The 27,003-nt window shown below is 40.8% G+C and overlaps 1 long non-coding RNA gene across 1 annotated transcript; it reads right to left on the bottom strand.

The window, feature by feature from the left end:
- Positions 1-6,709: 6,709 nt before the first annotated feature.
- On the bottom strand, positions 6,710-11,267 carry LOC105821361. The gene is made up of 2 exons (XR_001138060.1): positions 11,208-11,267; positions 6,710-6,991 (listed from the first exon to the last, which is right to left on the bottom strand). It is a non-coding gene; the product is annotated as an uncharacterized LOC105821361 (long non-coding RNA).
- Between the last annotated feature and the right edge of the window lie 15,736 nt (positions 11,268-27,003).

The raw sequence follows: 27,003 nt of genomic DNA, 5'->3' as shown, positions 1-27,003 counted from the left end.
AGCACTGAAAGTAACAGTGAACAATTATAAAATATATTAATGAACAAAAAGTGAAGGAACGTTAAATAAATTATTCAATGTTCATAATATGAAAAAAATTATTAATGAGATATTTTATAATACATTCTTTTCTTCATAGGAAGTCTTTGCAATCTACTGCATACTTTATTCTTAGACATATCTCAATTCAGATGCTAAATTTTCATCAGAAATACTTGATCTATGTTTAGATTTCATAAAATTTACAATGGAAAAAGTGAATTCACATACCCAAGTTGTTCCAAAAATTTTTAAATAACTGAATCTTGTACCAAAAATTATTTTCCCTCAATGATCATATTCATATTTCTAAAACTGGTTCATCTTTTTGCTTCAAAGAATTGATTTGACTTTGAAGCAAAACCATGTCAATTTTAAAGCTACATCTGTCCAAGCTAAATAAATTCACTAGCTCTTATATCAACTCAGTAATATTAACATTGAATTCAAAAGAGTATCGCATAAATTGAGATGCAATTCTAAATTTATCAATATCAACAAAGTGATGTTCATATTTTTCTTGTAGTTTTTGCAGCCAATGTACCTAACACTGTTACTTACAATTAAAATTTGCATCTTGAGTCCTGTTTTTAAAAATGTGTAAAAACATTAATCTGATTTCTGAAAAATCTTTAATTTCAACATAAATTCTTTTTGCTTTCTATAGGACTTAAATTTAAATCATTTGTATTGGCCAGGCACAGTGGCTCACAGCTGTAATCCTAGCACTCTGGGAGGCCAAGGCAGGAAGATCACTTGAGGTCAGGAGTTCAACACTAGCTCTGAGCAAGAGCGAGACCCCATCTCGACTAAAAATAGAAAAAATTAGCTGGACGTAGTGGTGTTCACCTGTAGTCCTAGCTATTTGGGAAGCTGAGACAGGAGGATCGCTTGAGCCCAGGAGTTTGAGGTTGCTGTGAGCTAGGCTGACACCATGGCACTCTAGCCTGGGCAACAGTGCAAGAGTCTGTCTCAAAAAAAAAAAAAAAATTCATATTCAATATAATATAATGGAGAAAACATAAATTACATTACCATTTTTTTGTTTTTTATTATTAAATGTGGCAAGCCTTCCTTTTGTTTTAAGGAAATCTTGAACTGGAATTACCAGTACTGTAAATCATTATAAAACTCTTTCACAACTCAAACAATCAACATCGGTAAAAACAAATCATCGTCTTCTATTTCTTTCAACAGTTCCATTAGCTAGTCATTTATAGCATGTATATAATGAATAATTTTAGCAACTGTATCCATGACACTTTTTGTAAGAAAACCTAGCACAAATATTTTTAATATGTATCACACAATGAAACAAAGCAATATGGGAAAATTCTGATAAATCTAGATTTTTGATCTAACATGGTTGGACCATCATCTGTCTTGACAGAAACTAATTTTTTCATATCTAACTAAAACTCTTCTTTGACATTTGTAAAAGATTCAAAACTATCTATACATCGAGCTTGATTTTTTTTAGGTCATGGATAGACAACATTTCTAAGTAAATTTGAAAGTCCTTTTAGACAAAAATGTACCCAAACGTGCCCAGTGCTAACTGGGAAAGGTCTGTTATACTATGTGGCTTATCTAAAGGTAAAAAGGAAAAAAAAGGTACTCCTAATTTTTCACATTTTGAATCAATTGATCTTTGACATTGTTTAGTGGCTTAATTGAAATTTTTCACTTTTCGTAAAATATTTTTAGTCTTTTCCTCATAATTTTCTAACAAAATTTGCATAAGTGAAAGAATTTCTTCTACCATCTCTCCATCTAAACATGGTTTTCTTTTTTTGTAAAAGAATTCAAACCATTTTATATCTGGCCAAAGTTGCAAGCTTGGATCCTGTCAAAAACTGTTTAAGACCTTTTTGTTAAACATTTAATTCTGATTTCAAGTGATTAATTTCTTTAATTCTTTTTTAGCTGTTGAGAGAAAACAAATTTCAGTGTATTTGCTTTAAATTTTTTTTTATTATCCATTTTTTTTTTTTTTTTTAACTTAACAGCTTTTTTGTTTAGCTCTACAGCAGCCAACTGCAACTGTGAAATTTGGAAAATACCTTCTTCTAGCCTCTTTTATTCTTTACCGTTCTGGTCATTGTACTAGCTTCTGCATCTCCACTCAATTCCACATCAGTAGTATGCCTTCGTTTTAAATTTTATGATTTGTCCATACTTGTTTTTTTAACTAGAAACATAATTTAATTATATTATAATTAAAATAAGTAGTTCAATTCAATTACCAATTGCGATTTACATAGGAATCACTATAACTTGAGCTCTCCGCATGAAATATTCAAATAAACGCATTATGATGTTACATTAGTGCATAGGAAAAAAATCATTTGAACTGAATCAATCTGTCCATTGCCTGGATCAGTGACGTGTTTATGCATAAAACTAGAAATGATGCTGGCTCCTGATACACACGCTACAACTTAATGATAATAGCTTATGCAACGCGATAGGTAAAATGAAATGCTTACCTTAAACTTGTGTTTAAGGGGAAAATATTTTACAATGTTTTGGTATTTAAATTTAAATTAATTAGAATTAAATACAATTAAAATTTTAATTCCTCAGTCTCAGTAGTTTCATTTCAAGTGCTTAGTAGCCACACGTGTTATTGAACAGCAGAGCTGTGGACTGCAGGAAAATGAGGCATTTTGTTAGGTACTCTCAAAGACATCTCAATTATTCTTCAAAACAGTTTTGTTTATTGTTATTCACTTTTGTTTGTTTGTTTGTTTGTTTGTTTAGAGACAGAGTCTTGCTCTTTGTACTTCCCCCTGGCTGGAGTACGGTGGCACGATCACAGCTCGCTGCAGCCTCAAACACCAGGCCTCCGGTGATCCTCCCGCCTTGGCCTCCCAAAGTGCTAGGGTCACAGGTGTGAGCCACCACACCTGGCCTGTTATCCACATTTTACAGGAAGAAACTGACACACGGTGAGGTTTAGTGGCCTGCCCAAGGTCACGCAGTCAAGCGACGAAGGAGCCGTGTGTGCCGTGATGGTGTGGTGCATTGCTCGGCGTGATCACGTACATAACCGAACTGGAAAAACAGTATGCTTCTTCCTTACCCACCCTACCCCTGCCCCTTTTAAAATCTACAAGCCTGTAACCGTTTGAAGAGCTTTGTATGAGTGAAAGTCAGAGCATTCAGGCAATATTTCTTACCTCCTATGGGCCAAGCACTGTGTCCTAGTGAACAAGAAACAGAGTCTCTGCCTCCGTGGAGTTTACACTCTTACGTAAAAGGACATAAAATTACAATGAAAAACTGTTAGTGAGATACTTTTCCCACAATTACATTTTGCGAACTTGCTTAAAGCGAAGCTCTTAAGATGTTGGTGCTTTTAGTGATCTTAGGATTGGATAAGGTCATCTCTGCGTCCAGCAATTCTGCCAGGGGTGGTCAGGCAAGTAGGTGCTTCGCAGGAGCTTTCGCTATTGAACGTGAAGTTATCCCTTCCAGTTCTGGGTACTTATTTTCATTCTTGTTTGTCCATTATTATCCTTGGGACTAAGATGTTTTAGTCTCTAAGGAGAAGGGGGCAACAGGGCAAAGCGACAAAAAGAGAAGGGCAATATCCTCCCAGATGAGGAACATCAGACCGATTAGGGGACTTTTGTTCCTTATAGAGAAACACATTCAGATCACCCCATGCTAAGGTACTGATCTGATCTGTAAAACTGTGATCTTACAATGCATTGTATCTATGGTTTATTTTCAGACTACTGCAAAAGCTACAAGAAGAGGCTTTTCCTTTGGGTGGTGCAACCAGCGCCATAAAACTACCACTTGGGGAAAAAATAAAAAACAACAACTACCACTTGTAGTTTAGAGTGCAGCTGAGAGCTGAGGAGCACTGAGGCTGAATCTTTAAGGGTAGAGATTTACGCAAATGAAAGCATGTTTCCTAAGTAAGGCCTCAAGGGAGATAACCCTTAGAGAGAGAGCATTTTAGAGTTCAACCAGATCATTATACAAACAGGAAAACCTAAAGTTCAGAGAGGTTAAGTGATTAATCTAAAGCCACACAGCATGTTCATTCAGTGAGACTGGGACGTCTACATTTTCTTTCCAGCTAATGACTAGTGGGTGAGGAGAGGAAGAAGAGAGGAGGTAGGCAGAAAAATCGGAGGAAGTTAAAGTCTGTGCGTAAAGCTCAGTAAGTCTAGGTTTTAAGATCTGCTCCTATACTTTCTACTTGTGACATTAGGCAGGCTTCGTAACTTTACGGAATCTCAGCTCTGAAATGGGAATGACGCAGACCTCCCAGAGCCGTGGTAAAGATTGATGAGATGATATATGTGCAAATGCCTCAACCTCTTAAAGATATGACCTTTCTTTTACTCACTGTCTGCCAAGTGGCACTTCCTTTCAAACTTCAAGCTCCCCAGGCCCCAGTAGGAAGTGTTCTGGATTGGTGGGTCAAACGCCACTGCCCTCCACCTGCTGCTGGCCTCAACCTCTTTGTGACTCTTTGTGTCCTAAGACTTCCCCCATTCTCCCCAGCGTCCTCTTCCTGTGATCATACCCTGTACCAACCTCTTCCCTGTCACCTCTAGGAATCTTGCCATCCTAGCTGGAGCTCCACCTAACAACTGGAAGCCTTCACAAGTATTCGGATGGGGTGACAGGGCTTCAAAGTGCTTTCACAGACGTTCTCCCCTTTGATCCTCACCACAGCCCTGCAGGGGAGGCAGGGCAGCTGTTATCTTCCAAATTTTACCACTAAGAAACCTGAGGCCAGACAGGCCAAGTGATTTGCCCAAGGCCACAAGCTGGAGAACTACAGGCTTTAAGGTCAGGAAGTCTTAGGTTCAGGTCTCAGCAGCTTGCTATAACGTGGCCTCGAGTAAGTACTAGAGCTTCGCTAAGCTGAGTTTCTCTGTCTGTGAAATGGGGATATTTGTTGCGTATCTGCAAGGTTGCATATTTTGCGTACGTAGTATCAGTAGACAGCAAGTATTCAGCAAGCCAGACCGGAGGCCAGTGCGCCTCGCCAACTCTCCGCGCTATTCCTCAGCACCACTCCCACTAGAAGCAAGCGCTTCCATCTCTGAACTTTGGAAGCATTCACTGTCTTTATCAGGAGCCTTTGATTTCATGCCTCAGAAACTAACTCTGGTTGATAAACAGCAAATAGGATTTTGCCAAGACATTGCTAAGGCCACACCATGGAGGAGCTGAAAAATCACCTTTTGGAAAGGAACCATGGCAGGCCCAGGAATCTCACAGGCCTTTGGGGTCGGTCTAGTGCCAGCTGCCTTTCTTCCCCATTGTGCATCTCTCTCCACTTAAAATCCACATTTACAGAAGAGCAGATCTGATTGGCCTAGCCAGGCCATGTGCCCACCATGTGGGCAAATGGGCAGGGAGGTTGGCAGCCCACCGGCATGATATGGAATGGAGGGAAGGTAGTTCTACAAAGGTAGAAATGCTCTCAGATAAATGAAGGCCATTATTTGGCCCTCATGTAACTCTGTGCGGGTGGTTGTCTTGGCTTGGGCTTCTGTCTTAACATCCAGCTAGACCATTAGTCCTGGGAGGTCGGGGTGGGTAGGGGGAGAACGCCTCTTCCTTATGCTCAGATTCAATATGGAAGCCCGGAGACTGCCCCAGGGCTTTGTATATAATTGGTGCTCAATAAATATCAGGTGATTGATAGATTTTGATTATATTACAGTCCTCAGTCTTTCCAGTCTAAAAAACCAAATCAGGGCTTTCCTGGCTGATCCCAGCTCCTAAACCTCAGCACTCCTACCTACACGCAGCCACCAATAAAGCAATCAATCAATAACAATTCACCTAATTAGCTTGCTCACAGGAGCCAAGAAGTTTCTCGGGCCTAGCCTCTTCCCATCACAACCACTGTCTGGGGTGCCAGGTGTCTTGCCAAAGGACTTGATTAATAAGTCATTATAATTGAAGCTGAATACAATTAATTGCATAATTCTGAACTCTTCAAGTTTAATTCCACAAAAATTACATCACAGAATTGGGGCATGATGAAGTATTTCTAATGAGAAGAATAAAGGGAACTTGCAGAAGTGCTGGTTAATATTTGTGACATGTTATGCACATGCCACTCTCACTTGCCGTTGCTGTCGATAAAAATTCACGTAGCTCAAATACTTAATTGGATTCCCAAACATGTGGCTCACTATTGAAAAACACTGGACATTATCCTAGTCAGTCCCAACATTTTGATAATGTTAGTGATGTCCTCCTTAAATCTGTCCTGGTTTAATTTTTCTGTATGCACAAGACCCCAGATGTGCTCATATCTTGGGGTTTGTTTGGTTTGATTTGGTATGTTCTTATTTTCTCTTTCTTGGCTGTTCCCTTAAATTTGTTCTTTCCCATGGTTACTAACTTGCTGGAGGACATGTCAGAAAATAGCTGATCAATAAAAGTAGTGCTATTTGCCTTTGACAAAACTTTTACCCAATTGAATAGGCAGGATTTTCACGAAGAAAATCTGAGAAATTAATTAATTAACTGTAACTGAATTTCACCTCTTTAACCTTAACTCGTGAGCAAACCTGAGCTAAATAAACATCTGACCATTCAATCTCTTTCACTTAAGGTTAACTTGAGTTTATTATTCAGGCTACTGCCCTTGTGTATAAGGCAATGCATAAATTACGCATACTAATTACCCTGGATGGGGCTCCACTTTAATGAATTCTTTTAATTAAACTGCAACACCGTGGTTTTGCACAGGATGGTCTATATTTCATCCTTAAACTACGTTAACCTTCATCTTTGTCTGGGCAGCTCACACATCCAACCAGAGAAGGTCTGAGTTTAATTCATCTAAGTATATACATTCCACAACCCCCCTTGACTCAGAGGAAAATTTGAAAAATGTTTCTCTTCTGCTTCGAGGTTAAGAAATTAGATGCCTCTGTGAAAAGTTATGATTCTGCTGGGGATACTGAGGTGGAAAAGAAAAAGACAAAACAAAAACTGAAATGACAGGATCAACTAGCACGGCACTGCAGTCTTTAAAATATAAATAATGGCAGTCACATCAACAATGCTCTTATTAATATGTACTGCTGAGCCAGGGGCATGCTCCACTTTGTGATCTTTATATTCCTGAGTTTACAGTAAATAATCCTTACCAGGAGTCCAGTTTTCAAAGACACAATTAGTTCTCTACGATCTGGAACCATTAGTGGATGCAGCAGTAGAGAAAATTGGAAGCAGTGTATATTTTAGCCGTAAGTATTAATCTTCTCTTTTCACTAAGCTCCTGCTTCTAGGTAGTAGAATTGCCTGGAGTTTTACCTTCCTGGTATCCCACTCAAGAGAGGCTGGGGAGAGAGGAAAAGAGAGAATCAAAGGGCCAAAGGACTATCTAGATCTCAGGACCCTTTGCTCCCTTTCATAGCTCAGCAGGGAGAGCAGGGGATTGTAGATACCAGGAAACATGATAATCTCACACTAAGTCGACGAGTATTAATTGAACACCTACTGTGTTCCTAGCACCATATCTATGCTGGAATATTGCCGTGATGGAGAATTGTTCTATTCATGTGGTCTTTTTAAGAAAGAGGAATATATTTGCATACATATGTTTGTGCTCACATAGATAAATTTGGGAAGATGGGAAAAAACTGTTGAGAGAGTTTGCTTCTGGGAAGCATTGGACGTCTGGGTTGGGAGGGGAAAGTACTTGCTATATATCCTCCTTCTCCTTTTTCTCCTTCTTCTTATTCCTTTTGTATCATGAACATGTGATACTTTTTCATTCAAAAATTCAAAACAATAAAAATAGCTAGGGAGTTCATAGTGCACTGGAGAGACAAACATATCACAATGTAATGTGGCAAGTGCCGTGAAAGGTGAACATACAAACTATTCTGCAAATATGCTGCGAACACAGAGGAGGGATCCTCCAACTGTGTCTGGGGGAGTCAAGGAAGGCTCCTCAGAGGAGGTGTCATATACGTTGGGCCTTAAAGAATGAGTGTGAGAGTTTCTCAAGTTAAGCATGAGCCATTGAATGGGAAGAGGAAGATAGCCTGAGATGATTGCATCTACCCAAGATTATTCTCTCTGAGAAATCTTGTTAGTAGATATGCTACTGTAGGGTTTTCCTGATGCCATGTGGAAATATTGTTTAAATCATTGTCATTTCTGACAAGGTGATTGAGAGTGATATATTGCAAATGATCCCAAAGAAATTGCTCACTCTGGAAAACTCTTGGATATGCCTGAAATTCTAACTTGTTTCTGCAGCAGTCCTTGAAAAACTTTCACCAAGTTCTACCTTAACCTAGAATTTGTACAAAAGCAACTGACCTATAGGATACAACCAATCTTCGTTTCGTTGGAAGAGATAAAGAACATAAGTTATTTTTTTATCAGCAAAGCCTAGGTCTTAAAGCCACATCACTACATTTAGAAATGGAATCCCCACCTCCACCTTGTAGCCAACAGTAGAGGAAGGATGGGGTTAAGTGAAGACCATGATGGCCTCAGATTCCATGTTTTACCATTGATGGAGTTCTTTGGGGCACCAAATTCCCTTATTCTTAGGCTACTAAAAAGCCCAGGTATGGACTGGGTGGTTCTAAGCCAGGCAAAGAAACCCAGCCTCCCAACCACAGAGCAAGTCCTAGAAAGAGGGACTTGGTAGGACTTGGCAGGGCTCTCTAGGCTTCTTAGAAATCCCATTTGCATGTTCAAGGGGGGAGGCAAGCTGATGTATCTCATCACTACCCTGATGCTGGTATGATCGATACCTTCCAATATTTACTGAGCCATGGCCCTGTGCCAGATGCAGGGGATGCAAAGATGAATGTCACATGGTTGCTGCTTTCCAGTAGCTCACAGGGAAAAGACAGTTGCTGACAAACCGCTATAATATGACGAAATGTGTTCCTCTAGCCACAGCCAAGCACAGAGCCGGGAACCAGGACTCTTCCCTGTGAAGGCGGAAGTCCACTCTGTGGGTGAGTCAGCGAGTGAACGCGAAGGCCGAGGATGCTACTGTCCTTCACAGAGAGCCTGAGGCTCCTGAGTATGATTTTTTTGATGACAATGATGGTTCCTGAGACAGACAACCCTGTTTCCCTTTTTATGAGCTGTGTGACATTGGATAAGTCACTTAGCCTCTCTGATTCTCAGCTTCCTCACCTGTAAAACTTGGATAATAATAGGACCTACATCACAGAGTTGTTGATGGTGATTACATGAGATAATGGATGTAAAGTGCTTAGCAAAGTGACAGGCCCCTGGTAAGTAATCGGTAAGTGTTACCTGTTACTATAATCGGTATGAGTAAGGCAAGTGCATGCTAGACTTCTAAACAAGTGCAATACAAGAATGTAAGTTGCCGCGACACACTCCATTCACATGGGCACGTGGAACTGGAAAACACACACACACTCATATTCATTTCAGTTTAGAAACCAAATTGCTGTTACCGAGGACCCTTGTGAAAGACCTGGAATGAATTCTTAAACAACCGGATGCGACTTTTGCTGACTTGCTTAAAAGCTGAAAGGAAAGGGCCAGTCCTTCCTGGCTCTGTTGGATTCCTCAGAAGAGACCTGTCCACACAGAGGGTGAGTGCGGGCTCGGGTCCAGGTGTGCTCGAGAGAAGAGGGCACATCTCAAAGAGCCTGGGGCTGCCCAGGACAGTGGAGCAACTCCAGGACTCAGCACCAGCGCCTCTGCTTTGATCCCTTTGTGTTTCCCAGGTGGCGTTTTTGCCGCAGGCTTTCCACGTGCGGAGTGTCTTCGGGCTGTCCTCGCGGGGAACATATGCTACGACATACCATCTGGCCTTTACACTGCTCTCCGGCAGCCACGGTATAAAAACCTCCCTGTTTGGCAGCTATAAGTCCTTGCTGTCCCTTTGGTCTCTTCCTTGGTCTGAGTGTTTTTCAACATCAGTGGATGTAATTAAGAACTAAACTAAGCATATGGGCTCAGGACTATATTGTGACCACGAAGGGAGATTGACCTTGGAAGAGGAGCTACCCGGGGGCGGGCCCAGCCTTGCGCTCCCAGGCAAATGCAGTGCATGTGGCAGGGGGCTTGGCACACCCGTTTACAGCTGGGCATAGTGTCGCACGGGCTCAGAGCTCCGCGCTGAGAGCGAAGCGGGGAGAATCGGTCACACCCACTGACACGCAGAGCCTGGCTGACGGGAGCATGCGTGTCTGTTGGCTCTACACAGCGGGGGGAGTACCAGAACTGCTCGGATTCAGCGATCGGCATCGTTTGTGTGGCTTCTCTCTGAACAGAGAAAAAATTACTGGTTGCTGAATGGCAGGTATTTCTAGAAGGTATGGAAGGAGAAGCCAAAATCAGGCTCCAGAGAGCTGAAAGTAGTACATAAAATGTGAAAGTATAAACCACTGTATGTGTGCATATACATGACGGAATACTAGGCAGCTAAAGAAAAGGATGGGGACTTTCTTTATGCGCTGATTCGGAAAGAACACCACGATGCAAGTGAAAGCAGATGGAAAATGACAGTGTGTAGACTTCTACCATTTTCACAAGAGGGTCGGGGGTGAGGTGGTTATGTCTGTACTGGAGTGTCGATGGATAAGACTTTCTGGAAGGATATACAAGAAACTAATAACAATTTGAGGGAGAAAGGAAGAGCCTGAGCAGGTGGAGGATTGCATGGGAATTTTCACTTGTATTTTTATATACGGTCGTGTGTCCCTTAACAACGGGGATGTATTCCGGGAAATGCATCATCAGGCAATTTCATTGTGCAAAGATCGTAGAGTGCACTTACACGAGCCTGGATGGTGCAGCCTACTACAGACCTAGGCTGTGCGGCACAGCCGGTCGCTCCCAGGCTGCAAACCTGCACAGCATGTTCCTGTGCTGAATGCTGTAGGCAACTGTAGCACAATGGTAAGTATGTGTGCATCTAAACACAGAAAAGGTACAGTAAAAATACGGTGTAAAAGATAAAAACGGTGCATGGGGCCTTGTATGGGGCACTTACCACAAACGGAGCTTGCAGGGCTGGAAGTTGCTCTGGGTGAGTCAGCGAGGGAACGCGACGGCCAAGGATGCTACTGTGCACCACTGTGGACTATAAACACTGGACGCTTCGGCTGCACTAAATCTATTTTTAAAAAATTTTCTTCAGTAATAAATTAACCTTAGCTTACTGTAACTTTTTGACTTTATAAACTTTACCCTAGCTACTCAGGAGGCTGAGGTAGAAGGATTGCTTGAGCCTAGGAGTTTGAGTCTAGCCTGAGTAACTTAGCAAGACATCTCTAAACAACAACGACAACCACCTTTACATTTTTTTTAACTTTCTGACTCTTTTGTAACAACATTTAGCTTAAAAGAAAAACATTCTGGAGGCTGGGCACGGTGGCTCACGCCTATAATCCTAGCACTCTGGGAGGCCAAGGCGGGTGGATCGTTTGAGGCTCAGGAGTTAGAGATCAGCCTGAGCAAGAGCGAGACCCCGTCTCTACTAAAAATAGAAAGAAATTGGCCAAACAACTAAAAATAGAAAAAAATTAGCCGGGCATGGTGGCGCATACCTGTAGTCCCAGCTACTTGGGAGGCTGAGGCAGGAGGATCGCTTGATCCCAGGAGTTTGAGGTTGCTGTGAGCCAGGCTGACACCAGGGCACTCTAGCCCAGGCAAGAGAGTGAGACTGTCTAAAAAAAAAAGAAACATTCTGTACAGCTGTACAAAATATTTTCTTTCTATCCTTATTCTATAAGCTTTTTTCTATTTTTAAATTTTTTATTTATATTTTTACTTTGTAAACTTTTTCATTAAAAACAAAGACACAAACACACACATAGGACTAGATCTACACAGGGTCAGGACCGTCAACATCACTGGCTTCCACCTCCACATCTTGTCCCACTGGAAGGTCTTCAGGGACAGTAACACACATGGAGCTGTCATGTATAATAACGATGCTGTCTGCTGGAAGGACCTGTTTTACAGTTAACTTTTCTCATGTAAGTAAAAGCAGTACACTCTAAAATAACAATAGTGTAAGTTAGAATAGTATAGTATAGTAAATACATAAACCAGGAACAGAGTCATTTATTATCATTATCAAGTATTATGTACTGTACATAATAGTGGGTGCTATACTATTATATGACTAGCCGTGCAGTAGTTTTGTTTATACCAACATCTCCACAAACATGTGAGGAGTGCATTGTGCTACAACATTACAATGGCTACAACATCGCTAGGCAATAGCAATTTTTCAGCTTCCTTATAATCTTATGGGACCACCGTCATATATGTGATTCAGCATTTACTGAAATGTCGTTATACTGCACATGACTGCATTTTAACCTAGTATTTTCATGTATTGCCCTTTTAAAAAATTAGATAAATTTAAATGTATTTAAAAGTTTTAAAAGTGACATCATAAAATATTGACAAGCTAGTGGAGATTGCATACTAGTAGATTTATAAATACATTTTTATTAGTTTGTTTCTATGCATATCTCTCCACATGAATAAGGCTATTTGATTTCCAATAACATCTTCCATAAATGATTATCATAGGATGCAGTAATTTACACATTGCATATTTCACACTGAGCATTTTTATGTCAAGAAAAAAAACAAAATAAATATAAGTTATACTAATTAACAAACTCAGGGTTTGAATGTGGTTAATGCTGATAACTAGAAGGCAGCCTTAAGCCTTGTCCTTTTTCCTTTGATTTGACTAACATTTGTTGAATAATTATGATGCGCTGTTGACAGTTTGCTCTACAATCCACAATTCTCACTGCATGAAACTGTATCTGTGTAGTATAATACGTGGTATACCCAGACAGGAATAGGTTTGCTGCAGAAACTTCTGAAAGATTCTTTACTTAGCTGGTGTGTCCAGATAGAATATCAGTTGGTGCCTGCAGGTTAAAGTTTTTTTCATTTTCTAACAATACACAGGGACATTAGGCCCTGTGTATGACCAAGATGCTGCTTGGAAAAAAACTATATACTGTTTACAAACTAGTAGATCCAAAGATACTCATATCTCTCTCCCTCTCTCACTCTCTCTCTCTCCCCCAAAACATACACAGATCTAACCATAGTGCTTCTTGTAATAATCCATCTTCACTTCTGTAAGAAACTGTGGAAATCTTTACTGTAGTGACATTACGCTGCATAAATTTAGCTAAACTGGAACTCATTTTCTCAGGATTCCTTTCCCTGTGGGGTTGCAGGTTAGCATGAGCCACATGAGTAACTTGCATGAGATTTGGAAGGCAGCAGTGAGGCCAGCATTCAGGCTTTGAAGGTTGGTCCAGGGTGCCAAGCACTGCAGTGACTAGCACAAGCCATCACTGATCTGCTAGCTCCCTTTATGGGTGTGGGTGTGGGTTGTACCTGGGCTCACAGCTCCTCTGGTCCCCATGAGATTTCCTCCCTCGGCTTTTCCAAGTCCTGAGCCAGGTATGTGTGCAGCTCCATGGCAAAACATACCAGCTTTTCCTGCGTCACCCGTATCATGGAGGATGGAGGCCCAGGGAGACAGATGGAGGTTCCAATACATCCTCTTGGGTTCCTGTTTGGCCTTTTCTCTTCTACTTCTTGTCAGGACTTCTTTCCCAATCGCCAACCCAGCTGAGTATGTCAGCTTCAGACCCCACACCAGACATTGGGGTCACAGCTTGAATAGACTTCTCTACTTGCTCCCACAATTGCATGTGGTCTACTTCCTATAACAAATGCTTTATTCTATAGCTCTTAAAGTGTTTCTACTTCTGAGATATAGCTCTGTTTAATATATTACCCAAAAACGTCCAGAGACATGTCTTAGTCTTACCACTGCTAAGAGCTCAGCAAACCTAGGCATTAGTCATGCCTGCTTTGCAAGTAAGAAAGCTGATGCTAAAAGAAAAAGTAAGCCACCAGGCTGAGAATCTAACTCAAAAACCCACACTCTTTTGACCATACAATATCGCATTGTCTTCCAAAGTAAGAGAGAAACACAGTGCAAAAGAACATTGTCATAATAATTGAAAAATCAGCCTCCAGAAGAGATTATAAAGACAGCATCTCCAGTTCCTAACTCAGAGTACTGGGTGATACAGACAAACGTTGAGAATAAAAATGCTTTGGATATTCTGGGGTTGAGGAGAGGGGTGACGTAAGCCATATAATTTTCTTAGCTGTTTCAAATGAAGCAGGGATGAGTGTTAGCCACGTGGTGTTCAGTACTGTAAACCGAGGAATCTGGATTCATGTTACACGAGCCAAAAAGTCTTCTATAAAAATATTCATAAATATTCCCAAATACAGAGAATGGAGTGGTTAATTGTATATAACTAGGCACTTGATTGTACCTAGTGAGACATTATCTTTGAATGTGTCTCTGAGGGTGTTTTTTTTTTTTATTTTATTTTTTTTAATTTCAGCATATTATGGGGGTACAGATGATTAGGTTACGTATGATGCCCTTACCCTCCCTCCCCCCCAAGTCCGAGCTTCAAGTGTGTCCGTTCCCCCGGAGGTGCGCATCGCACTCATTGTTTGTGCATATGCCCGTCCCCTCCTCCCCCCTCCCCCTCCCCTGCCCAACATCCAATACATGTTATTCTTATATGTGCACTTAAATGTTGATCAGCTAATACCAGTTTGATGGTGAGTACATGTGGTGCTTGTTTTTCCATTCTTGGGATACCTCACTTAGTAGAATGTGTTCCAGCGCTTTCCAGGAGTATATAAGAGGTGCTATATCACCATTGTTTCTTAAAGCTGAATAGTACTCCATGGTGTACATATACCACAGTTGATTAATCCACTCATGTATTGATGGATACTTGGGTTGTTTCCACATCTTTGCAATTGTGAATTGTGCTGCTATGAACATTCGAGTGCAGGTGCCTTTTTCATAGAGCCACTTTTGCTCTTTTGGGTAGATGCCCAGTAATGGGATTGCTGGGTCAAATGGTAGTTCTACTTGTATCTCTTTAAGGTGTCTCTGAGGGTGTTTTTGAATGAGGTTAGCATTTGAATTGGAGGACTCAGTAAAGCACAGCGCCCTCCCCAATGTGGGTGTGCCTCATCCACCTGCCGAGGGCCTGAACAGAACAAAAAGGTGGAGGAAGAAGGAATTCACCCCTTTTTATTCCTGTTTGCCTGCTTGAGCTGAGACATTGGTCTTCCCTACCCAAGGATGGGGATTTACAATATGAAGACCTTGTTCTTAGGCCTTCGCGCTCTGACTGGAATTGCGGCACCAGGTCCCCAGTTTGTAGACAGCAGATGGCAGCTCATGGGACTTCTCAGCCTCCATAATCATCTGAGCCAATTCCTCATTATAAATCTCCTTTTATTTGTATGTTCATGTGTGTGTGTGTGTGTGTGTATAATCTCTGATTGGTTCTGTTTCTTTGGAGAACCCTGACAAATATAGAGTATTATGTAATGTTAGGAAATATAGAATTTTGAAGGCTTTTTACTGGTTCCATTTCTCCTCCTTAGACATAAATATACAAAGGTAATGCCTACACTCTTCACTGGGTTACTCTGAAAATCTCCATTATACAAAATTGCTAGAAAATGTTATTATTTTCAAATCTAAATTAATGTTAGCATAAAAAACAGAAGTCACTGTCAACTAGAAAACATAGAGCAAACAGAGAAATTCCCAGTGTCACAATGTCACGTATTATTTGAAATGTGGTGGAGTAAGTGTTAAAAGACAGCAGGTCAGTCTGGGAATGAGAAATTTCTAGAAAGCCCTGGGCTAATTCACATCTTGGGACAGAGGAGGTTCTGAATCAATACAGCGGGGGATTTCAGATTGGGCCTATTTGTAACACAGTGTGCCATGGTTGTCTTAGTCTGCTCGGGCTGCTATAACAAAATACTGCAGGCAGGGCAGCTCAAACAACAGTAAGTTGTTTTCTCACAGTTCTGGAGCCTAGAAGTCCATGATGAAGGTGGTAGCCTATTCAGTTTCTAAAGAGGGCTCTCTGCCTGGCTTGCAGATGGCCACCTCCTTGCTGTGTGCTCTCCTGGCCTTTCCGCAGTGCGTGTGTGTGTGTGTGTGTGTGTGTGTGTGTTTGTGTAGACTGCGAGAAAGAGCAAAGCTCTCTGGTGTCTCTTCTTAGAAGGACACTAATCCCATCAGATCAAGGCCCCGCCCTTATGACCTCATGTAACCTTAATTACTTCCTTAGAGGCCCAACTCCAAATACAGCCTCACTGGGAGTTAGGGTTTCAACATATGAATTTGGTGGGACACAAACATTCAGTCCGTAACAAGAGTGAATGTCTGTTACAGAAAGAGAATGATTCAAACCATACTCAAACATTCTGTCTGTATGTCCCTTGTGAAGCTTGTCTAGGTAACAAGTCTACCTTGATTAAAGACCACCAGTAAACAAGAGTAAATGACAAGACCTTCAGATTTCCGCTTTGTGTTTGAATCTCTTCTATTTTGTCTTTCACATCAACGTCTCAAAATTTGCCGGCATGTTCAGGTTGTAACCCCTCTGATTAAGGAAATAAGGCTTGCCTTGCCTTAATAGGCAATTAGCTTTTACAATCAAATAGAGAGAGTCATGATTAATGACCTTGCTAATTGTGCACATTAATACAAGCGGAATGTTCAGATTCTCAGGAACATTCATGCTTTGAGTTTACTGTGGTACGTCATCATGGATCCAAGCTGAGGGAGACACAAACTTCGCCCTCTAGATCAGAATCTAGTACCAAAAGATATGTGAACTGCTATATGACAACAAGGGAGGGATCTTGTCAGTTTTCTGATGTCTGGCATAGCATTGATGTAATATATACCTTGGCCAATTAATTACCAATAACCCCCGCAGGCTGGCAAGGAAGAAAACGGCACCAAGCACATGCAGGAGAGATTCCAAATCGTTAGTGATATGATAATTTTCTAGAACGTTTTGAAAGCAGGGGAAAATGTTCAAACTGTACAAACTAAGCAGAATCCAGAATTTTATTCTAAAGAGAAGCTAGAACAATATTCCCAATTGTCCAGTTAATTGTTTTCATGTAAAGAAATCCTACATGTTCTTTAGGAGCCAACTCTTTAATTAAGCCTCCTCCAATTCTGAGTGCTGGAAGTGATCACTCACCCTCAGAACACTCCAGAACTCTGTTCCACTTACCTGCCACTTGTCATTTAATGCCTCCTTGTATAGTTTTGTTATCATCTATGGGGACTTGTACGTCCTAAAAGCCAAATGTCAGAACTGTAGGATGTCAGAGTAGAAAGCTCTCAGAGAGGTCCTTTGGTTCTGTTTCCTCCATTTACAGATGGGGAAACTGAGGCCCATCCGAGGAACATGAATTGCAAGATTAGGCCTCACTGAAGTGGTGACAATTAACTACAGACTTAAAGGCAGAAGAGGGAGTCGGTGCACTGCCCAGAGAGGACATGAGCCTGCATGGTTTCAGGAGGCCTCTTGGCCAGGAGGCTCTTGTAGCCGAAGCAGAAAGAGAGAAGGAGAGTGGATGAGATGAGAGAGGCGGTGGGGGTGGGGTCAGAACCTGGGGAGCCTGTTGGCTTATACGGAGTCACTTGTTCTGAGGGAAATGTGAGCCATTGGAAGGATTTTTTTAAAAAATAACATACGGAGAATAAAATTCACCAATTTTAAGTGTACAATTTGATAAGTTTTAACAACTGCATACAATTGAATAACCACCACCGCAATCACCCCCATCAACTCAAAAAGTTCCCTTGCCTTCCTTGAGAGTCAATCCCTGTCCCCAGTCCCAGCTCTTGGGAACCACTGATCATATAGGATCCTATTTTGCCCTTCCCAGCATACCATATAAATGGAATCACACGTGTGAACTTTTGAATCTGACTTCTTTTAATTTAGAATAATGCTTTTAAGACTCATCCAAGAATTACATATTTCAGTAGTTCTTTCTTTTTGTTACTGAGAAATATTCTGTTGTATGGACGTACCATGCATTTACCAGTTGAAGAACATTTGAATTGTTTTCAGTTTGGGACCATTATAAATAAAGCTGCTATAAAAACTTATATGTGGGACTTTATGCAGAGTTTTTATTTATCTTGGGTAAATCCCAAGGAGTGGAATTTCTAGGTCATTTAGTAAGTGTATATTTAACTTTATAAGAAACTATCCAACTATTTTACGAAGTAGATGTCATTTTGTGTTCCCATCAGCAAGGCATGAGACTTCCACAAATCCTCATCAACACGCGATATTGTCAGGTTTTAAATTTTAGCCATGCTAAGTAATGTGGCTTCATGGTAAGTCTCGAAATCAGGTGATTTTTACTTGCATTTCCCTAATGAGTAATATTTTTGAGCATACGCCTTTTAAGTGCTTATTTGCCATTCAGATCTCTTCCTTAGCGAAGTGTCTGTTCAAATCTTTTGCCTATTATTTTTAGCCTCTTATTATTGAGTTGTAAAAGTTCCTCACATATATTCAATACAAGTCCTTTATCAGATCTATGTGTTGTGGCTTGTCATTTTTCTTAATTCCAATGTATCCATTGTTTTCTTTTGTGGCTCAAGCTCTTGTGTCCTCTCTAAGAATCTTTGCTTAACTCAAAGTCACACAGATTTTTTTTCCTACTTTTTTTTTTTTTTTTTTTTGAGACAAAGTCTCACTATGTTGCCTGGGCTAGAGTGAGTGCCATGGCGTCAGCCTAGCTCACAGCAACCTCACACTCCTGGGCTCAAGCGATCCTCCTGCCTCAGCCTCCCGAGTAGCTGGGACTACAGACATGCGCCACCATGCCCGGCTAATTTTTTCTATATATTTTTAGTTGGCCAATTAACTTCTTTCTACTCAGGCTGGTTTCGAACTCCTGAGCTCAAACAATCCACCCGCCTCGGCCTCCCAGAGAGCTAGGATTACAGGCGTGAGCCACCATGCCCGGCCTTTTTTCCTACTTTTTCTTCTACAGGTTTTATAATTTGGGGCTTTACATTTATATCTATGATCCAATTTGTTATATTTTGTGAATGGTGCAGGATAATGGTTGAGTTTTTCTTTTTTTTTTATGTAAGTATTCATTTGTTCTAGTGTCTTTTGTGGAAAAGACTATCCTTTATCCATTGAATTACCCAGGCATCTTTGTTGAAAACCAATTGACCATACTTGTGTGGGTCTATTTTTGGTTTATGTCTATCTTTATGCCAATACCACCCATCTTAATTAATGTGGCTTAATGGTAAGGCTTGAAATCAGATGGTGTAAGTCCCCTAGTTCTTCTTTTCCAAAATCGTTTTGTCTATTTTAGGCCTTTTATATTTCCATATAAATTTTATAACCAGTTTATCAATTCCACCAAAACCCTTTAGAGAGTTTTGAGTAAAAGAGTGGCATGATCTGACTTATTTAATACATTTTAAAAAGATCACTCTAATAACCATGATTTGCTCAATACCAAAGCTACGAGATGACTTAGCACTCACCGTTATACGGGAATATCTCCACCCCATTGGGTAAAGTGAAAAATAAACAATCCCCATCCTATAGGTAAGGGTTTTCAAATAAATCTCAATGTATCATATTATCCAAAGAGACTTTACTAGAAAGCTTAAGAATGTTAGAATGTTAGATGCATTTGGACTGAGTCCGGCGGATGACACTTATTCGTGATTGCCTTTGACAAACTATTTGACGCTGAGCCCAAGGGACACTTCCCAAAAGTAAAAGATGCTGAAAACCCTGTGTGGTCCTACATCCTCTTTTCTTGCCTAGCCACTGAGTGACTACAAAAGGAATATTTTTGAAAGCAGATTGCTGGGATTCTTCTGACTCTTTTGTAGAATCTTGGTTTTTCCAGAGTTTTACTAATTTTTTCAAATGGGAGGGAATTTTAGGGAGGGAATGTTCTAATTCATAAATCAGCAGGGGAAGAAATCTGTAGCTTCCCAGATAATCTCCCTGCCCTTTTTACCTTGTCTCTGCCAAACAGGCAGTTCAAACAAGGTTCCCACCTGTCAGAAATCATGGTGTTTTATATGCAAAGAAAATAACATTTTTCCCCCGTCATCAACATTTTTTTTCTCCTGATAACATTCCTCAATGGCAGTGGGTTTCCCTTTTCTAAAATGTGGCATCTCTCATGTTTGTTGGTGGAGTTGTTCCAACTCCAAGTCATTTGACTGTGCTGTTCAGGGACGTGGGAAGCTGTGGAAATTGTCCTTTGATTACGAACTGGGTTAATTTGGGCAAATCATTTAATCTGAGTTTTATCTTTTCCAGGAAAACAAAGCTATAGCCATTAACTACCTTATCTACTGCAGACTTGTGGGAATCAGATGTGGCAATGTGCATAACAACACTCTATGGACTCTGGAGTATAGGGTACAAACCTTGGTCACTATAATTGCAAATAATAGATAGTGTTGACTCTGTGGACCTGCTTATATATTTTTATTTTTTATTTTTTTCAGTTTACATCTTTTTTAAAATGTGTTGAACGAAGCCAGTATCCATTGGGTAGCCATAACACGGTACAAATTATTAAGGAGTAGAAAGGAACAAAAGTTAATCGAGGAGAGTATAGTTTTAGCAGGGAGACAATCTTGCACACATGAAATAATGTGAGACTGATGATAGCTCACATTTGGAAGTGCTTTGCAGTTTGCTGATTTCTTTCACATGCTTATCTCATCTCATTTTTACAAACAACTCCGTGTAGTTATGTAGGGCAGATATGGCTCATTTGGGACCCAAACACAGATTATTTTCTGTCTCCTAGCCCAGAAAATCTATTCTGGTGGTTCTCAAACTTCGATGTGATTAAGAATCATTTAGGGAACTTGTTATGACAAAAATGCTGGTTCCTGGATCTCACCAGCAGAGTATCTAAATCAGTTGATCTGTGTCTAAGAGCCTGATCTTTATCAAGTGTATTATATGATGATTCTCTTACAGATGGGCTGCAGTTTATTGCCTGTCAGTTTATTTTCTGGTGCAGAAAATAGACAGGCAGAGAGCTACTACTCTTCTATCTAACTGGCATGCAGGGTACAGTGGTTATAAGCTCAAATGCGGGAGCCAGTCGGCCTGCATTAAAATCCTGCTTTCATCACTTGCCAATTGGGCAAATTATGTAACCACTCTATGTCTAAGTTTCCCTATCTATAAAATGGGAACAATACCAGCACCCACCTTACAGGCTTGTGATGAAGAGCAAAAAATAATTGTAAGGTAATTAGAACAATGCCTGGCATACAGCAAGCTTTGTGCTTGTGAGAAGGGACCCATAGAAACATTGACATATGAAGGACAGACTTTCTGAGATGCAGAGGTGCCATCCCTCACCCTAAACAACCCTCATTCCTTCTCTTTACTCCCATTCTTCTGATCTTTCCAAAGATTGGCATCAGTTCCTGGGGAGGCCGGCTCTCGCCAGTTACCTCTGCTTGCAAAGGGAGCAGAAGGTTCCAAGGGCCTCTCCAGGCCTAAGTCACTTTGTGGCTTTATCCCATTTAAATCCACATTCTCTGTTGAAGGAAATAAACCAACACAGTAAAGCTTGCTGATAGCCACTCCATCTGCATTATGGCACACAATGATGGCTGGAAGTTAAAGGTTTGATATATAGGTCTATTTTTTTATTGCCAGTCCCTGCCCCTGAAGAAAGTATTAAAATTTCCAGATGAGTAACCAAACAATAAATAGATGAGACAGTTGCTGTGAATATCTGATTTTTTGCATAATAATGAGATATTGCTGGATAATGCACTCTGCCATCCCCAGTTTGTCTAAATTATCATTTTGATTGGTCAAATGCATAAGAAAGATATGCCAATAAAGTCGTGTCAAGTGCTGTGTCGTAAATTGATGCGGGACGGGGGTTTCTTTAGGTTTGAGGTAAGGTGGGGGTGGGGAGAACTGATTCGTCAGGAAGTAACTTTAGGTAGACTGTTTTCTTCAGCCAATTCATAATCAAAGGCATCTGAAATCCTAGGTTCTCCAGGGCCCCATGCATAAACATGAAGTAGTTTGTACTTTCTAAGGCCTTGTGTGTTGTTTTTGGAATAGAAAATAAGAACCAAATTTGGAACAGAAGGGTTGTTCTAGGACATCTGAGGTTTGTTTTGTGTGGAGAATTTTCCCCTTGATTTTGCATCCCTGAGACATAACATCAGAGTGTTGATAGAACTTTTGAATCAGAAAGACCAATCATTAGGAAACAGGATGTCAGTAAATCCAAATAGCTCTTTTTCCACCTTAAAAAAAAATGGAAGAATTCTACAAGTTCCAAATTGGGGTGAAAACTGAAATTGCCTGAAGTAGTTTGACTTGCAACTCCTCTTTCTTCTTAGTTATGTAACAGTGGTGTAATATGTTTAGCAATTCATCCTGGATTCTTTTTTTAAAATTTTTCTATTGCTGTGTCAAATGGTCATTTTTTCCTCTGTTATTACTTAAGTGTTCCATGGCCCTGCCAGTGAGCTTCTTGAGGGTAGGAGCTACATCTTGGTATGACTGGTGTGCCCTGCAGGGCTTGCATATAGTAGGTGCTCAAACAGAGCACAGGCCTAGCACTCAGAGAGTCTAGGATGCTAAACATGTTATCATGTTTTGAAATTTTTCAAAGCAATAACCAAGTATAGAATAGTGTGGTATTTGTTATAAACAAATATGGCAGCCACTTATCAAGCACCAACCACTGGCCAAGCACCATACAGTTGTTAGCTTCTTCAGTACGCACATCTCAGCAAAGAGGAAAGTCTTACCCGTATCTTGCAGAGGAAGAAACTAAGACTCCAAAATGCCTGGTAGTTGGACCAAGGTGTGTCCCACTCAGTAAATGAGCTTGCATCTCTCTGATTCTAAGACTCTGCTCCCTTCACTAAGCCACACATCCTTTGCCGCTATCGTTGTTAAAATTATATTACTCTGTCCTCATTTGTCTCTTGGATATCCTGGTCAACAACTGAGCTAACACTCCACCCCACCCCACCCCACACGCAACATTTGAGTGCTTTGTAGGGTGACATCTACATAGGCCCAGCCATGACAGCTGGGAACTGGCATCTTCACAGGTCCCACACATCCAGGGGGCTATTGGCAACGTTGAGCTAAAGAACCTTCTCTGAGTGGCCAAACTGGAGATTTCCTGGAAGTCAGCTTTCTGGTGCAGAAGGCTGCATGCTCCAGTAAAAGGAAGTCTAGTAAAAGGAAAAAAACATGAAAAAAAAAAGTAGGAAATTTTTTGTTAAAAAATAATATACCTGTGAAGAAATCCCTAGATGCATTGGGGAAATATAATTTGGGCTTGTCTCAAAATCTATAAAATATGCAGTGTGGTGAGCGGGGTATTGAAGGGAGACACTGCAGCCTCAAGGGAGGAATCTTTTGTTGGGTAGATTTGCTGTGATTAATTTAGTATTAGTTAATGACATCTTGAGGATTATCTGAGGAAACGGATACAAAGTATAAGCAACACTAAAGATAAGGTCTTTCCTGTATTTGTGAAGTCACTATTGGAAAGGACTAAAAATATCTAGGATACCAGTTATTCTGGAAGATTCTATGTACAGCTGATTGCTTTAAACTCTATGTATTGTATCTTGCACTGCTCTCCCTCCCTAATCCTTTCCTCCTCCCCAATCAGTGAATTCCTTGAAAGAATAGATTGAGTATTTTCCAGGGCTCAGCATAATATCTGATCAGAGTAAGTGTATATATTAATAATTGTGGTCTAATAAAAAATAAGTATTTGGGTTTTGTCCCTGATTCCTGGCACGAGCTCCTGAAACTCTTGGAATTTACTGTCTTTTGTATGCTAATGAGATGGCTGGTGGGGATGCTATGTAGCTTCTGGAAGGGGCTCCTCACCAGAAAACCAACCAGGTGATTACAGGGTTAGAACTTTCAGCCTCACCTCCCGACCTCTAGGGAAAGGAGAAGGGCTGGAGATTGGGTTCCCTTGGCAGTGGCCAATGATTTAGTCAATCATATCTATGTAACAAAACCTCCATTAAAACCTCTAAATGACATCATTGGGAGCTTCCAGGTTGCTGAACACATCGATGCTCTGAGAGGGCGGCACGTCCAGAGATGGCATGGAAGACTGCACAACCCACCTCCAAAGAACTTGCCACGTGCGTCGCTTCTATTCGGGTGTTACTGATTGTATCCTTTATAATAAACTGGTGAGTTGTTCTAGTGAATTATGGAACATGGGCAGGGTGGGGGGTGGACCTCTGAATTTGTAGTAGGCTGGGAAGAAGTGCAGGTAGCCCGAGGACACCATTTGTGGCTGGCGTCTGAAGTGGGGGCAGTCTTGCGGGATTGAGCCCTTGACCCGTGGAGTCTACGCTAACTCTGGGCAGTTGGTGTCAGAGCTGGTGTCGGAAAGTTTAAGAATTGGTTGTGGATGTCCTTTGGAGAAGACTCAATGTTTGGTGTCAGGAAAAAATACATATAATGTTTTATGAATGAATGCATGAATAAAAGAATCTTTGTTACTTGCTGTATTTTAGTCACATAAAAACCTGATTCAAACTGTCTTCAACAGTAAAGGGAGCTGACTAGTTCATGACATTTCAAAGGTCTGGGGCAGAACTTGATGTACATCAGGAAGCACTCTATAGAGTGACTCAATAACGTCCCAAAGACTGTTTATTTCTCTCTTCACCATTCCTTTTGCAGTGCCACCTGCATTGTGAGGTGCTTTTTCTGGGGTTCCTAAGATGACAGCCACGCCCAACCACTTCTCATTCAATTCCAGCAGGAAACAGTGACTGTCTAGGAAGCATTCCTGCCAAATTTCTGAGACTCACTCTGATAGAATGAACCTTAGCTGGTGTAGCATAGGTTACTTGGTGGAAGCAGCGTGCTTTTGGCCTTCTGCATTACCAAACCGAAACTTGGGGAACTGATGTGGGAAGGCAACCAGCTAATCTTCATTCTACTTGGGATGTGCTTACTTGATCTAACAAGTCATGTGGCTCCTAAACTTATTCATTTGTTATATACTATCTTATTATAAAATATTTTAATCAGCTAATCCCAGGCAAATGTTGTATCTAGAAATCATGCCTCACTGTGAGCTAACTACAAAGTATTTTACATATTGGCTCAAACCAATGGTGTGTTTGATAGCCCTTTATAAACTATACAGTCTGTAAAAATATGAGATGATCCCATGAGCAACCAGAAAAATATAAGGATGTATTAAGAGTGTGGCAGAGGGGCCTGGCATGGTAGCTCATGCCTGTAATCTCAGCACCTTGGCAGGCTGAGGCAAGAGGATCACTTGAGGCCAGGAGTTCAAAACCAGCCTGAGCAACGTAGGGAGACCCTGTCTCTACAAAATATGTTAAAAATTAGCCAGGTGTGGTAGCGAGCGCCCATAGTCCCAGCTGCTCAGGGGGCTGAGGCAGGAGTATTGCTTGCTCAAGCCTAGGACTCCAGCCTGGGCAAAAGAGCCAGGCCTCATTAAAAAAGAAAAACAGTAAGACAGATTTTTGCTATCTGATCCAAGTTCTGTAACAAGCTTTGGATAAGTTTCTTAACAGCCCCCAAATTCACAATCAAATGGATTACTTGATGAAACTCTAGACTTCATCTTGGCCTTTTGCCTGATTTGTGGCCCAGTCACCATCCAGTAGACATAGGTATGACAGTAAAAACCTCACAGGACAATTTACACTCCAAGTTTTTAGCTCAGATGTTGGCCAACTTTTTTCTTAAAGAGCTAAATAATAAATATTTTCGGCTTTGCAAGCCATGCGGTCTCTGATACTAACTCTGCTTTAGTAATGCAAAACAGCCGCTGACAATATGTAAATAAATGAATATATTAATAGCTAGCTGTACTCCAATAAAACTTCATTTATGGGCACTGAAATTTGAATGTCATATAATTTTCATGTGCTACAAAATATTATTATTCTTTTGGATTTTTTTCAAGCATTTAGAAATACAAAAATCATTCTTAGTTCGTAGGCTGTACAAAAAACAAGTGGCAGGCTGGATTTGGCTCATGGGCTGAAATTCGCTAACTCCTGTTTTAGTTCAGTGCTGCAAACTCGTGACGTTCATGAAGAGATGAAAATGTTGTTACCTGGACCGATAATTTGTGCATTCATGAAGAAAACTTCACCCTACTTTGTACATAGGTTCTCTAAGTTCAGTCATTTTTTTTTCTGTCCCTTTCATTTTACCTTTTTTTTTTTTAAGATGGGGGTCTCACTATGTTGCCCAGGCTGGTCTCAAACTCCTGGACTCAAAGGATCCACCTGGCTCAACCTCCCAGTAACTCTACATTTGAAATTAATGAATGCTCAAAAATTCCTAGAATTCACATTTTTACCTTGAAAGTTAAAAAAAAATAAACTTTTTGAAAAAACACAGAGCGATTTCAGGTTACGATTTCAGATTAAGGTGCATCTTTGCTGGAGCTGGTGCAAGCTGAGCATGTCCTTACCCAAGCTCAACATTTTCCTCCCAAAGTGACTTGCTCTCTGTTATCCCTATTTTCCATCAGTGGCACCTCGTTTCTAGTTAACCAGGCTTGAAATGTTAGAGTCGTATAGTGAGCATTCCGATGGAATCCTCCTCAGCCTAATTCTGTACAGCGGGCATTCCTCCCTGGGTCCCAGGGGTGGGACATGAACCGTATGTGGCCAATCAGAGAACTGTATCTCTTTAGCTACAGTGATGGCTTAAAGAGAAAGAATCAGACTCCTCCCTGGGACTTTGGCTAGAACGGTCGGGTTAAGTAGGTTTCTGTTACTTGCAACCTAATTGAATTGCCATTGAATTCTTTTGATTCTTTCCTCTAATTTGTGGGACATGTCTTTCAAATCCAGCCCTTTCTCTCTGTTCTTAATTACTTCACCATCTTCTCCTTCTACTTGTCACAGTAGCCACAGTGGTATCCTATTCAATAGATACCTTAGGAAGGACATGCTGTATGTTACAAGGGCAGTGGGTTAGATGGGCAAGAGCACCAGATTTCAAG

This window comes from Propithecus coquereli, unplaced genomic scaffold (assembly GCF_000956105.1).
Source record: "Propithecus coquereli isolate 6110/MARCELLA unplaced genomic scaffold, Pcoq_1.0 Scaffold57, whole genome shotgun sequence".
Taxonomy (NCBI): Eukaryota; Metazoa; Chordata; class Mammalia; order Primates; family Indriidae; genus Propithecus; species Propithecus coquereli.
This window is presented reverse-complemented; position numbering and strand designations above follow the sequence as displayed.